The sequence below is a fragment of the Gossypium hirsutum genome, chromosome A09 (genome assembly GCF_007990345.1).
Source record: "Gossypium hirsutum isolate 1008001.06 chromosome A09, Gossypium_hirsutum_v2.1, whole genome shotgun sequence".
NCBI classification, from domain to species: domain Eukaryota; kingdom Viridiplantae; phylum Streptophyta; class Magnoliopsida; order Malvales; family Malvaceae; genus Gossypium; species Gossypium hirsutum.
Genome location: NC_053432.1, coordinates 25,690,338 through 25,705,993, shown reverse-complemented (window position 1 = coordinate 25,705,993; position 15,656 = coordinate 25,690,338). Strand labels below are relative to the sequence as shown.

Here is a 15,656-nt window from a genome sequence, read left to right as displayed (position 1 = left end):
TCAAGCAGGGAAACATGACTATATCCGAATATGAACGAGAATTTTTTCGGTTGAGCAAATATGCTAGAGAATGGGTTCTAATCGAGGCTGAAATGTGTAAATGCTTTGAAGAGGGTTTAAATAAGGATATCAAGTTTTTGATTGGAATTCTTGAAATAAGGGAATTTGCGGTGTCAGCCGGTCGAGCACATAAAGCTGAGGAATTGTGTAAAGAAAAGAAATAAGTTGAAAGAGTGGCTCAGGTCTCTAGAAAAAGAACTATGAGTAAGTTACAATAATTTGCTTCTAAGAAATTAAAAATTTATTATGATCGTGTGACCACCTCTACGGGATATTCTGGAAGAGAGCGGGGCTCTCAACGTTCTAACCTGAGGTCTTCATATCCATCTGTGACCTGTGTGGGTAATGTTGGTAATCCCAAACCGAAATGTAAACATTGTAACAAATTTCATCATAGGGAATTCTGGTGTAGAAGTGGAGCTTGTTTTGGATGTGGTTCACTTGACCATTTTCTCAGAGATTGCCCAAAAAAAGTTGAAAAAGAGATAAAACCAGCTCCAAAGCCTAGTAATCCTGTTTCGAGGGGCAGACCACCCGGTCATCCCGATAATATTAGTGGTGGTTGAGGCACTACCAGGGATATAACAGTTAGATCTGAGGCACAAACACCTGTAAGAACATATGCTATTCGTGCTAAGGAGGATGCCTCTGCACCAAACGTCATTACTGGTACATTTTCTCTACTTGATACTGATATTACTACATTGATTGATCCTGGTTCTACACATTCATACATATGCACGAAGTTAGTGACTGTTAAGAATTTACCTATTAAATTCACTGAATTTGTGGTTAAAGTTTCAAACCCCTTAGGTCAGTGTGTTATGGTGGATAAAGTTTGTAAAAATTGTCCGTTGATGGCAAAAGGTTATTGATTTTTGGTTGACTTGATGTTACTACCTTCGATGACTTTGATGTGATTCTGGGAATGGATTGGTTAACCAAATATGATGCAGTGGTGAATTGTAAGAAGAAATATATTGTATTGAAATGTGAGAGTGGTGAATTACTTCATGTTGAATCTGATAAACTCAATGGATTACCTAATGTGATTTTAGCAATATCAGCACAGAATACCTAATGTGATTTTAGCAATATCAGCACAAAAATATGTCCGAAAGGGTTATGATGCTTACCTTGCATATGTGTTCGATACTAAAGTATCTGAGTCAAAGATTCAATCAGTGCTGGTTGTATGTGAATTTCTTCATGTATTCCCAGAAGAATTACTTGTTTTACCACCGGATAGAGAAGTGGAATTCTCTATATATCTTGTTCCGGGAACAACACCTATATCCATAGCACCTTACAGAATGGCTCTTACTGAATTGAAAGAGCTGATAGTAAAATTGCAAGAGTTGATTGAAAGAGGTTTTGCTCGACTTAGTTTCTCACCTTAGGGTGCGCCTTGTTCTATTTGTAAAGAAGAAGGATGGATCGTTGAGTCTTTGTATCGATTACAGACAACTCAACAAAGTTACAATAAAGAACAAGTATCCATTACCTCGTATTGATGACCTGTTTGACCAGTTAAAATGTGCCACTGTACTTTCGAAGATTGATCTCCATTCTGGTTACTATCAACTATGGGTAATAGATTCAGATGTGCCAAAGACAGCTTTTAGAACTAGGTATGAACACTAGAAGTTTCTTATGATGCCATTCGGCTTGACAAATGCACCTGTAATGTTTATGGATCTGATTAACATAATTTTTAGCCTATATTTGGACATGTTTGTGGTGGTATTTATAGATGATATTTTCGTTTACTCTCAAAATGAAAATAAACATACTGAGCATTTGACAAAAATGTTGTAAACTCTGAAAGAGAAACAATTATATGCCAAATTCAGTAAATATGAATTTTGGCTTCGGGAAATTAGTTTTCTTGGGCATATAGTATCTGCTGAAGGTGTTAGGGTAGACTTGAATAAAATTTCAACCATTGTTAATTGGAAGCCACTAAGGAATGTGTCTGAAGTTTGAAGTTTTCTGGGACTAACTGGTTATTATCGGAGGTTTGTAAAAAACTTTTCAATGATAGCTTCTCCGATGACTCATTTACTACAGAAAGATGTGAAATTTGAGTGGACTGATAAATGACAGCAGAGTTTTGAGAGATTAAAAGTTTTATTCAAGTGGTAGTTCAGCCAAAATCGGGTAAGGAATTTATAATTTACAGTGATGCATCATTGAATGGTTTAGGCTGTGTTTTGATGCAAGAAGGTAAAGTAGTAGCCTATGCTTCAAGACAGCTAAAGCCACATGAAAAGAACTACTCGATACATGATCTTGAATTGGCAGCCATTGTATCCGCATTGAAAATCTGGCGGCATTACTTGTTTAGTGAAAAATGTCACAGAAAGATTTGAATTTAAGACAGCGCAGATGGCTTGAATTACTGAAGCATTATGATCTTTTCATTGACATCATTCAAGAAAAGCCAATATGGTTGCTGATGCTCTGAGCAGAAAATCTTTGTTTTCCTTGCGAGCTATGAATACTCGATTGTCATTATCTGATGATGGATCAATTATAGCTGAGTTAAAAGCTAGACCAATGTTTTTGCAGCAGATTTCTGAAGCTCAGAAAAATGATAGTAAGTTGCAAGCGAAATGAATACAAAGTGAATCGACTCCTGACTCAGAATTTCAAATCGGGACTGATGGTTGTTTTTTATTCAGAGGCAGAGTATTTGTACCGAAAAGTTTAGAACTAGTACAGAAGTTTTTGAATGAAGCTCATAATGGTAACATGTCTATACATCCTGGTAGTAATAAAATGTATAATGATTTGAAAAAGATGTACTAGTGGCCAGGAATGAAACGAGATATTTCTAAGTTTGTATCTAAGTGTTTGATATGTCAGCAAGTAAAAGCTAAACATCAGTTTCCTTTTGCACTATTACAGCCAGTTACGATATCAAAATGGAAATGGGAAAGAATTAATATGAACTTTGTATCGAGATTACCTCTGTCTCCAAGAAAGAAAGATGTCATTTGGGTAATTTTTGATCGGTTGACAAATCCTGCACTTTATTTCAGTACGCGTGCATTATTCTTTGGACAAATTAGCTGAATTATATGTCTCTGAGATTGTCAGATTGCATGGAGTGCCTGTCTCCATTATTTCAGATAGAGACCCTAGGTACTCAATTACACTTTAGTACTGCATTTCATCCCCAGACAGAGGGTCAATCTGAACAGGTAATACAGATCTTGGAAGATATGCTTCGATGTTGTATACTTGAGTTTGAAGGTAACTGGGAAAAGTACTTGTCTTTAGTTGAATTTGCTTATAATAACAGTTATCAGTCCAGCATCAAAATGCCACCATATGAAGCTTTGTATGGTCACAAATGTAGAACTCCATTGTATTAGACAAAACTTAGTAAGAAAAAGTTACACGAAGTTGACTTAGTTCGTGAAACCAAGGAAAAAGTTAAAGTAATTCGGGACAATTTGAAAGCAGCCTCTGATCGTCAAAAGTCCTAAGCTGATCTTAATCGAAAAGAAATAGAATTTCAAGTCGGTGACGAAGTATTCTTGAAAGTATCACCTTGGAAGAAATTTCTCCGGTTTGGTCGTAAAGGAAAAAAAAGTCCACAGTTCATTGGACCATACGAGATTATAGAAAGAATTGGATCGGTTGCATATCGGTTAGCTTTACCACCCGAACTTGATCAAATTCATAATGTTTTTCATGTGTCTATGTTACGACGCTATCGATCCAATCCCTCACATGTTATCTCTTCGACAGAGGTAGAGATTCAGCCTAATATGACATATAGTGAAGAACTAATCAAAATCTTAGCTCGGGAAACAAAAGAGTTAAGAAATAAAAATGTAGCTTTAGTAACAGCTCTTTGGAAATGACAAGGTATTGAATAAGCTACTTGGGAACCAGAGGACACTATGAGGAAGCATTACCCGAATCTTTTTACTAGTAAGATTTTCGAGGACGAAAATCCTTAAAGGGGACAGTTATAACAGTCCATTTTTCAATGAAATCAAAATAGTGGTTTCGGGACCACAAATTCGACCCGAAAATAAAGTTTATTTTTATTCTATTATATGGTAATTATTATGGTAGACATGTTGTGTGAAAATTTTGATACGAAAATTTTATAGATTAAGTGTTTAATTATAAGAAGGACTAAATTGCATAAACTGCAAAAGTTGAATTCTAGTAGCTATAAGGATTAAATAGCTATGGAATTCAAAACTAGAGGTCTTATATGGTAATTAGACCATCAAAGGAAAGTATGTAGATTTTTAGTGACTCATCCATGGAAAAATTAGAAAAGAGTAGGGACTAAATTGAAAATTAAAATAATTAATTAATTAAAATATGATAAAAAGAAATATCATCTTATTTTGTCATCATCAACCCCAATATTATATGGAAACCCTAGAAGAGAGAGAAGAAACTTTCAAGGCTTACAAATTCGAGGTTAGACCGAAAAAAAGAAAAGGTTTCTGATTTGTAGATTTTATACGCAAACAAGTGTCGAGGTAAGTTCGTGTAACTCAATCGAGAATGTAATTATGTTAATTGAATGTTGTGTTTGTATGTAATGTGACTTATATTGAAATGCATTACTTGAATGCTATAATGGAAAATTTAATACATGCTTGGAATGATGAAAAATGGGTTAAGTCCAAATTGAATATTGAATTCTGATGAATATATGTGTTTTCTCGAAATGGATAAGGTCTTGCATTTTTTGCTGACGGATTTAGCTCGGACGAGTAATCCTATTGACCTCATTATAGAAAGGATTTAACCTGAACAGGTAATCTTGATATAATACCTCTCGAGCACACTTTATGATTAGGATTTAACCTGGACTGGTAATCCTAATAGAGCTCTATTGAGCATACGTTATATAAAGCATTTAGCCTGGACTGGTAACCCTGTTATACGATATGTGGCTCGAGAGTGTGTTCCTTAATTAGGTTCCCTAATGGGTATCCTTGAATAAGAAATTGACGGATTATTGAACCATACACCTCGAGTGTACTACTTGATCATCCATTGGAATTTCAATGATTCAACGGAGATAAGTCTCTTGACATGGCATGAGAATTATGAGATGAAATGATAATGACTTGAAAGAATATTGCTTGATGAGCTCATCTATGTTTACTTGATTGATATGAATATTTTTGTGACTAACATGTTTGATTGAATGCATTTGTTTAGGCAATTTTTCTAATGGATGATATTGTATGCTTAGATTTAATAAACAGGACTGATAAGTTTAGTTTCTGTTATACGAACTTACTAATCATGTAATGCTTACTCCATTTTATTTTCCCTTGTTTTATAGTGCTTGGAAACTCGCGAAGGTTGGAGATCATTGGAGCATTGCTACATTATCATCTAGCTTATTTTGGGTATACTTAGTAAAATCATTTTGATATAATAGCATGTATAAGACAACTTGACCATTAGTGGCTTGATAATGATGCTTGTAATCTAGCCATTGGAATGACTAGTAATGGTTGTTTTGATATACTTGTAATATCATGTTATGGTAGCTAAATATATGTTAAGTAGTTGATCAAATTATGTATAATATATGGATTGAACCAAAGAAATATTGTAAGCATGTATGCATATAATGGTATGCCATGATGAATGATGGAATTTATTTAATTTGAATACTTAAATTGGTTGGAATGTGTTTGGTATGTTTTAGTGCATGAAATGGTAAATTTGGGTGACAAATAAGGCTAGGAAATTACTTTATTTTGTCCACACGGTCAGACACACTGGCATGCGTCTAGACCGTGTGTGACACACAATCTTGTACACGGGCATGTCGTTAGGCCTTGTGTCCCATACACCTTAATTTTGAGAAACAAAATGCTCAGAATTGAGCACATGGCCAGAGACATGGGTGTGTGTCTTAGCCATGTGTGCTACACGGCCTAGAACACGGGCGTGTGCCTTGGCATTGTGAAACCTACACCTAATTCTGAATGGAATTAATTAACCACACGGCCTAGTACATGGGCGTGTGGCATCACCATGTGCACAAGTTAGAGAGTTACACGGGGTCGAACATGGCCTGCAGCACGAGCGTGTCCCAGGGTCACACGGGCGTGTCCCTTGGACCACATGGGCTTGTGAGCCCTGCACCCTTGGGAAATTTTTAAAATTTTGTGAAAAATTTGTAGAGCTTTCGATTATGTCCTGACTCAATTTTGATGCTCGTATTGGGCCTCGAGGGTCCAATCAAGGGACGTTTTGAATGATCTCAGTTAATGAATAGTAATTTACATAAATTATTTGAAAATTGTTCTGAAAGTTTTGGTAATGCTCCAAAACTCTGTTTTGACGACGGATATGGGTTAGGGGTGTTACACTTAGTGTTTAACTTCAACAATGAACGCCAAACAGGTCTAAGCAATGCTTAAACTTGGTTATAGAAAGTGACTTAGTCATCATATCTGCAGGATTTTCATGAGTTATATTTTTGCTCATAACAATATCACCACGAGCAATAATACACGAACAAAATGATACCAAACATCAATGTGTTTTGTTCTCTCATGAAACATTTGATCTTTTGTAAGGAAGATAGAACTCTGACTATCACAAAATACTATGCTAATTTGAAGGTCTTCATTGAGTTCACTAAAGAGTCCCTTCAACCAAATAGCTTTTTTACAAGCCTCAGAAATCACCGTGTACTTAGCTTCAGTGGTAGACAAAGCGACTGTAGTTTGCAAAGTGGCTTTCCAACTGATTGCATGACCTCCAATTGTAAAAACATAACCTATAAGAGATCTTCTTCTATTAAGGTCTCCAGCAAAATTAGCATCAACATATCCAATGACTCCATATCTTGTTCTTCCAAACTGTAAGCAAACATCAATAGTACCTCGTAAGTATATTAAAATCCACTGAACTACTTTCCAATGTTCTTTACTAGGATTCACCATGTATCTGCTAACTGCAGTGACTGCATATGATAAATCTAGACGTGAACAAACCATAGCATACATGAAAGATCCCACTGTACTAGAGTATGGAACATGTGACATGTACTCAATCTCATCATCTGATTGTGGAGATAAAGTCGATGAAAGTATGAAATAGGCTGCTAAAGGAGTACTAATAGGCTTAACACTCTGCATATTGAACCTGCAAACCTTCTAATTTAGGTACAATTTAGTTTTTTTTCTATCTCTAAGAATCTCCATACCAAGTATCTTCTTTGCTGGTTCCAAATATTTCATCTCAAATTCTTCACTTAGTTAGGCTTTGACCTTTCTTATCTCTTCTTTATCTTTCGCTACTATCAACATGTCATCAACATAAAGGAGTAGATACACAAAAGAACCATCACTGTTTTTCTTAAAGTAAACACAACTGTCAAAGCTACTTCTTTTGAAATTATGAGAAGTTATAAAGGAATCAAGCCTCTTGGACCACTAGCTTGGTGACTTTTTCAAACCGGAAAGGGAATTTTTCAGCAAGCAAACATAGTCCTCTTTTTCTGAGATTGTAAAGCCCTCTAGCTGTTGCATGTAAATATCCTCCTCAAGTTCTCCATGCAAAAATGCAGTTTTTACATCTAACTGCTCAAGCTCCAAATCATGCATAGCCACAATACCAAGCAAAGCTCGAATTGAACTATGCTTCACAACTTGGGAGAACACATCTGTGAAGTCCACTCCTGGAATTTGATTGTAACCCTTTACATCAAGCCTTGCTTTATAGTTGGGTCTTTCAACTTCGAGAGTCTCTTCTTTCTTTTTAAACACTCATTTATAAAGAACGACCTTTTTACCTTTAGGAAGCTTCACAACATCCCATGTTCGATTTTTATGGAGTTATTCCATCTCCTCTTGAATAGCAAACATCCACTTTTCTGAGCCTTCACAGCTAATCGCCTAAGAATAATTAGATGGCTCTTGGTTTGCATCTATATCTTCGGCTAGATTTAAAGCATAGATCAGCCTCGACATACTTTTTTTAGGTTTAATTTCTCTTCTAGTTCTGTTTTTGGGAATAGAGTATTGTGGTGAAGAAACAACTCTATTTTGAATTTTTATACTGGCTTCAGGGGTCGACTCTATTGTAGATACTGGATTAATCTGATGTTCCACCTACTTTTGATTTTCTTTATTGGAAGAGTCTTTAAGAGATAAGTTAGGTAGTATAGCAGTTTCATCAAAAACAACATCTCTACTAATCATAACTTTTCTATTTTCAAGACAACATAACTTATACCCTTTTACACCAGCTTTATAACCAAGAAAAACATATTTAATGGACCTTGGTTCTAATTTTCCATTATCAATATGAGCATATGCAAGACACCGAAAGATCTTTAAATCAAAATAGTTAGCAGGATTACCAGACCATACCTCTTGTGGAGTCTTTTTTATCAATGGAAATGGATGGAGATCGATTGATCAAATACAATGCAGTAGAGGCTGCTTCGGCCCAAAACGACTTTGGTAAGTTGGCATTTGACAACATACATCAAACCTTCTCCATAATCATTTTGTTCATTCATTCTGTAGCTCCGTTTTGCTATGGAGTATGATGAACTGTCAAGTGTCTCACAATCCCTTCTGACTTGCACAGTTTATCAAACTCATCAAAATAAAACTCTAAGCCATTATCTGTGCAGAGGTATTTTATTTGTTTTCCCTTCTATTTTTCAATCATAGTTTTCCAAGTCTTAAATGTAGAAAACACATCACTTTTCTGCTTCAAGAAGAACGCTCAAACTTTTCAGGAAAAATCATCAATAAAAGTTAGCATATAATTAGCTCCACCTCTCGAAGGCACTCTGTGTAACACCCTAGCCGTTTTCGTCGCCGGATAGGCTACGAGACATTACCGATCATATCACAATTCATACTAATAATATGTTTAAATCATAATTCGGCATATATTAAAACAAATTATAAATTATAGATTTAAACATAGAACATAATACAATTTAACAAAATCGTTAATGAAATAATAATCTAAAACACCCATTCGAATATATTCATGTATAAGTAAGTTTAACTAAGCATACTCAAGTAAGCTTTACAAAAAATCATACATACAGTTTAGTAAACAACTATCATACTAAAAATTTCAATATGTTACACTGATCTTAAGTTCATTACATTATTATATCATAAACATTTTCAGACACAATTAATAACTTTAACACATGCATATGATAAAACTGATTAAATCTTATTACTTAACTTAACTAACAATCGCATATGCAACTTAACATGACCGAACATGCTATTAAGGTATAGATATGAATATACATAACATGCACTTCCTCTAAATTCAAAGCCACGTTTAAGATTGGAATTCATACCAAAACAATTAACTAAAATCATCATGAAACATTTTATTTTCTTAATACTTTGCATGGCCGAATCTTATTACTTAAAATTGCATTCACATCCAAAATTTCCACCACCAAATTGCCAAGACTAAACTTATTAAACATTATATCTAAGAAAATATCAAACCAAGTCCAAGCATAATAAGCAAATTTTGCATACACCTTGTCTTAATATAAAACACATCCCAAACCAACCATTTTACTTATGATCGGTTCTTTCATACAAGTTTTAGCCATTAATCAACTTCAATTATATATTATCTTCCATTTCTAAGTCATAATTTACCTATCACAAATATCATTTCATCATAGCACTTAACACGATAACCAAAATTGAATTCAAACATAATCAAGCATAAACGAATTTATCGTAGGAATAAGCCATATTCGCATGGCTTTTGTACAAAACCAAAGTTCATTGTTTCTAAACACATTCCAATCTATACATGCCATAATTCGAGTTTGATTATTTAAATACCGAAGCTGTAGATAGTGTGATGAACTTTGTTGACAATCCCCGAGCTCGTAACTTGCTTTAAAATCTATAAAATAGAGTATACAAATACACACAGAGTAAGCTAACTTAGCTTAGTAAGTCATAAGCAAATATAACTTAAAAATATAGTCAACTTCTTAAAATTTAAACTGAACCAATTTACTATATCAATGTCATACTTAATCTCAACTTATACATTCCATAACCACACATGTTTAACATAACAATCACTTTGGACGAATACTTATAAGGTTAAAATTTTACAAATTTTCATTCAACTTTCAAAGTCAAATACCATTACACATTCAAGTATACTTCCATTCATTTACACAAACTCACAAAAACTAGAATTAACTTCATATACAAACATCAGTTATTTGGTCGAATACACAAGATTTTGTATAACATCACATACATACATTACCTATATGGCCTAATATACATGGTCACACTTGTACACCTAGTGAATAATCATTTCATTAATATACAATTTATTTAGTCACAAGGTCGAATGCACATACTAAACTCACATATATTTTTCATTACTATTATACATGATTTAACATAAATATTCTAAGTACTTACTTACCTTATCTCACATAGGGAATAGGTTAATTCATACCTGGCCATTTAGCTCAATTTGCTTACTTAAATACCACACCAGCATGAAGTCTTTTAGGTATAAACTTATGGTAAATCACCGGCATAAAGCCTGCTACGCATAAGCCTGAATTACACATCGGCACAAGGCCTGCTACACTCAAAGTCTAATTTTTATACACCGGCATTAAGCCTGCTAGGCATAAAGCCCGATTAAATTCACCAGCACAAGGCTTACTAGGCTCAAAGCCCGAATATCATTATTATAAAGCTGTCTCATAAACAGTTCATATATCGAACATTTCAGATATTCCACATAATTCATATTGTCTTCCAAATGTTATAATTCAATCGAGTTAAACTCAAATACATTATCTCTATGCTTTATCACATTCGGCTAACTATACCATAATTCCATGAATTCTAAATCAGCATATTTAACTATGTTACATTCAAAATTGACGATATTTAATTGCTTAAAGACTTACCTCGGACAATGAAAAACTGGTACGGATCGACTAGTCGACAACTTTACTTTTCCCCCGATCTAAATCCGATTTTCTCTTTTCTTGATCTAAATTAATATAAATTAAATTTATTAAATCAAATATTCAACCAAATTCATCCAAAAACACACAAATGGGCAAATTACACTTTTACCCCTGGTATTTCACATTTTTCACAATTTAGTCAATATTGCATAAAACACAAAATATGCACAATCTCACAACAACATAGTTAGGCCGAATATTCCTTATACTCATACTAATCCATATATTTCATTTATTTCACATTTTAGTCCCTCAATTTATTATTTTTTCAATTTAGCCCTAATTACTCAAATTTATCAAAAATTCCAATACAAAACATGTTAATCTAAAACAGATCTTTAATATTTCATCAACAACATCACAAAACAAAAATATTCATCAATGGCACAACTCAAAACATTCATCAAAATCAGAAATTCTAGCATGGGTCGGATAGTATTCGAAGCAACGATCTCAAAAACGTAAAAATTATCAAAAACCGAAACCAAACTAACCTTGAATCAAGCTTAAGAAATGGCTGAATATCACCAAGCTTTAGTTTCGGTCAAAACATGCATATATAAACATCATTTTATTATTTATGTTATATTATAACATATATTATTTCATCTTTTACTATTTTAACCTTTACTAAATAATATAAAATCATTATATTGGTTGTCTACAACTGCCCAACTCATTTAATTATGGCTAATTGCATTATAAGGGCTTCATATTAAAGAGCCACTAACACTTCAACCCTTATGCTTTAAACTATCAAGTTTTCAATTTACGCGATTAAGTCCTTTTATTAAATTAAGCACACAAACAATCAAATTTTCATACGAAACTTTCACACATGCAAATTCACATGTAATAAATACGAGAAATAATATTTAAATATTATTCTGACTCAAATTCATGGTCTCAAAACCACCGTTTCGATTAAGTTCTAAATCAAGTTGTTACATTCTAGATGGCCCCCAAAGATTAGAATGAATACACTCCAACATTCCCTTCGTGTTATGGATTCCTCTGGTGAATCGAACTCTCTTTTGCTTCCCAAAAATGTGGTCCTCACAGAACTTTAGTTTGCAAATTCCTTACCCATTAAGAAGTCATCTTTTGCTTAATTCTGCCATGCTATTCTCATTTATATGCCCTAGATGCATATGCCAAAGTTTAGTAATATCATCATCTAACAAGGAAGAGGAAGCGATAGCTGCATCACCAGTAACAGTAGAACCCTACAAGACATATAACTTGGCATCTTTCTCTGCCCTTTCATCACAACATGGGAATCTTTGGAAATCTTCAAAACCCCACTTTCAGTTGTGTATTTTGTATCCTTTTTAATCAAGAGTACTCAACGAAAGTAAATTTCTCTTCAACTCTGGAACATGTCTCACGTTACTAAGTGTTCTGACAACTCTAGCAAACATCTTAACTGTAATTGTTCCAACACCTGTAATTTTACACGAAGCATTATTTCCCATCAAAACAACACCTTCAGACATTGTTTCGTAAGTTGTAAAACAATCCTGATTAGGACTCATGTAGAAGGTGCAACCAGAATCAAGGATCCACTTATCACTCACTTTAGAATTGTTGACAGAAGCGACAAGAAGTTCACCATCGCTGTAGTCTTCTACAACATCAGCTTCACTAGAATTTTTCAATTGTTTTCCCTTTTGATTCGCAGCCTCCCTTTTGATCTTATTATGTAGCTTATAACACTCAGATTTAATGTGTCCTTTCTTCTTACAGAAGTTGCAAGTTTTACCTCTGTTTGAAGAATTCAATCTACCCTTAGATTTACCTCAAGGATTTCGTTCCTGTGTTCTTCTACAATCATCATCAGCATTCCGATCTTGTATCCCATGAATAATGAAACCCTCACCCTAAGAGTCAATTTTAACCAGAAGATGCTTCATCTTATCATACAACGTCAAAGAATCATAAACCTCATCAACTGTGAGAGACTCGTGGCTATATAAAATCATGTCCCTAAAGGTTGAATACGACGGGGGCAACGAGCAAAGTAGAATCAACCCTAGATCTTGCTTATCATACTGAACCTCTATGTCCTCCAAGTTTGAAAGAATTTCTTTAAACAATGTTAAGTGTTCATGCACAAATGCACCCTCCTCTAAACGACGAGCATAAAGACACTACTTCATATGCAGCTTGCTGGTTAGAGTTTTTGACATACATATTTGTTCCAGCCTCTTCCATAATCCAGCGACCTTCCTCTCCTTCAACACATCCTGTAAAATTTCATTAAACAAATGCAGATGTAATTGTGTTAATGCCTTTCGATCCTTGCGCTTCTTCTCTTCCTCCGTCAATATTGAAGGCATCTTATCTACCCCTAGCAGGGCTTCCTCTAAGTCCATCTATGCAAGAACTGCCTGCATCTTTATCTGCCACAACGCAAATCTGTTGTTTTAATCCAACAGCGGAATTTCATACTTTAAAGATGCCATTACCGTGATCGAGATGAACAACCTGAAGCTCGGATACCAATTTGTAAAAGATAGAACGTTAGTTATGACAATATATCACAAAGAAAAGAGAAATAAAAATAAAGAACACACAGATTTTACGTGGAAACACTTTTGGGAAAAAACCACGGTAGAGGAGAAGAAAATTCACTATGTTGAATTCGAAAAATTACAAGAGGAGTAGACTATCTCTATTTATAGCCTTGTAAAACCATATTCTAATACAAGTTTAGTAAGATTGAAACATCTTATTCTAATCAATATCAGATAGATGGTTTTTAATAAGGTTTAAAAAACCTTATTCTAAAATAAACTAAAAGAAGTGTAGTTCTATAAGGATTTTATTTTTATTTTATTTTACCACTGTATTTTATTTAAATAAGGATTCGAGTCACTTATTTCTAATATAAACGATGTTTAACAAAAAATTATATGAAAAAAAATGGGATGGGTGCAACATGAGGACTTCCCAGGAGGACAGCCATCCTAGTACTACTTTCGCCCAAGCACGGTTAGCTATAGAGCTCTGATAGAATCCGGTGCATTAGTGCTTGTATGATTGCACCCGTCAACTCTTGAGCAATCTATTTATATAAAAGCTACCCTTATCGCACTTGCGCCATGAATTTGAATGCAAATTCGACCAAATAAAGTTTCAAATGATTTATTTTGCAAAACAAAAATAATTAATTAGTTAAACGATGTTTAACAAAAAATTATATGAAATAAAATGGGATGGGTGCAACACGAGCACTTCCAAGTAGGTCACCTATCCTTGTACTACTCTCACCCAAGCACGCCTCACTGCGAAATTCTGATGGGATCCAGCGCATTAGTGCAGGTATGATCACACCTGTCAACTCTTGCGCAATCTATTTATATAAAGGCTACCCTTTATCGTAGTTGCACCTCGAATTTGAATGCAAATTCGACCAAAAAATGTTTCAAGTGATTTATTTCACAAAACCCAAATAACTAATTAGTTAAACAATGTTTACAAAAAGAAATTATATGAAATATAAAATGGGAGGGGTACAACACGAGGAATTCCCTGGAGGTCACCCATCCTAGTACTACTCTCGCCCAAGCAGGCTCAACTGCGGAGTTCAGATGGGATCCGGTGCATTAGTTCTACTATGATCGCGCCCGTCAACTCTTGTGCAATCTATTTATATAAAGGCTACCCGTTATCGCACTTGTACCTCAAATTCGAATAAAAATTTGACCAAATAACATTTCAAGTGACTTATTTCGTAGAACACAAAGAACTAATTAGTTAAACGATGATTAAAAAAAAGAAATTATATGAAATATAAAATGGAAGGGGTGCAACATGAGGACTTCCCAGGAGGTCACCCATCCTAGTACTACTCTTGCCAATCACACTTAACTATGGAATTCTGATGGGATCCATTGCATTAGTGCTAGTATGATCGTACCCGTCAACTCTAGCACAATCTATCGCACTTACGCCTCGAATTTGAATGAAAATTCGACAAAATAACAATTCAAGTTATTTATTTTGCAAAATACAAATAACGAATTAGTTAAACGATGTTTAAAAAATAATTTTTTTGAAATATAAAATGGGAGAGGTGCAACATGACGACTTCCCAGGAGGTCAGCCATCCTAGTACTACTCAGCCCAAGCACGCCCAACTGCGGAGTTCTGATGGGATCCAATGCAATAGTGCTGGAATGATCACACCCGTCAACTCTTGCGCAATTTACTTATATAAAGGCTACCCCTTATCGCACTTGCGCCTTGAATTTGAATACAAATTCGACCAGATAACATTTCAAGTGATTTATTTCAAAAAAATGCAAATGACTAATTAGTTAAATTATTTTTTAAAAAAATTTATATGAAATATAAAATGGAAGGGGTGCAACACGAGGAGGTCACCCATCCTACTACTACTATCGCCCAAGCATGCTTAAGTGTGGAATTCTGATGGGATCCGGTGCATTAGTGCTAGTAAGATCGTACCTGTCAAATCTTGTCAATCTATTCATAAAAAGGCTACTTCTTATCGCACTTGCGCCTCAAATTTGAATGCAAATTCGACCAAATAAAATTTAAAGTG

The 15,656-nt window shown here is 34.5% G+C and overlaps 5 pseudogenes; all 5 read right to left on the bottom strand.

The window, feature by feature from the left end:
- Window positions 1-14,017: 14,017 nt before the first annotated feature.
- Window positions 14,018-14,136, bottom strand: LOC121207169 (uncharacterized; annotated as a pseudogene).
- A 169-nt stretch (window positions 14,137-14,305) lies between these two features.
- Window positions 14,306-14,424, bottom strand: LOC121207170 (uncharacterized; annotated as a pseudogene).
- A 174-nt stretch (window positions 14,425-14,598) lies between these two features.
- LOC121207137 (uncharacterized) lies at window positions 14,599-14,717 on the bottom strand (annotated as a pseudogene).
- A 175-nt stretch (window positions 14,718-14,892) lies between these two features.
- Window positions 14,893-15,010, bottom strand: LOC121207161 (uncharacterized; annotated as a pseudogene).
- Window positions 15,011-15,161: 151 nt separating this feature from the next.
- LOC121207174 (uncharacterized) lies at window positions 15,162-15,279 on the bottom strand (annotated as a pseudogene).
- Window positions 15,280-15,656: the final 377 nt, after the last annotated feature.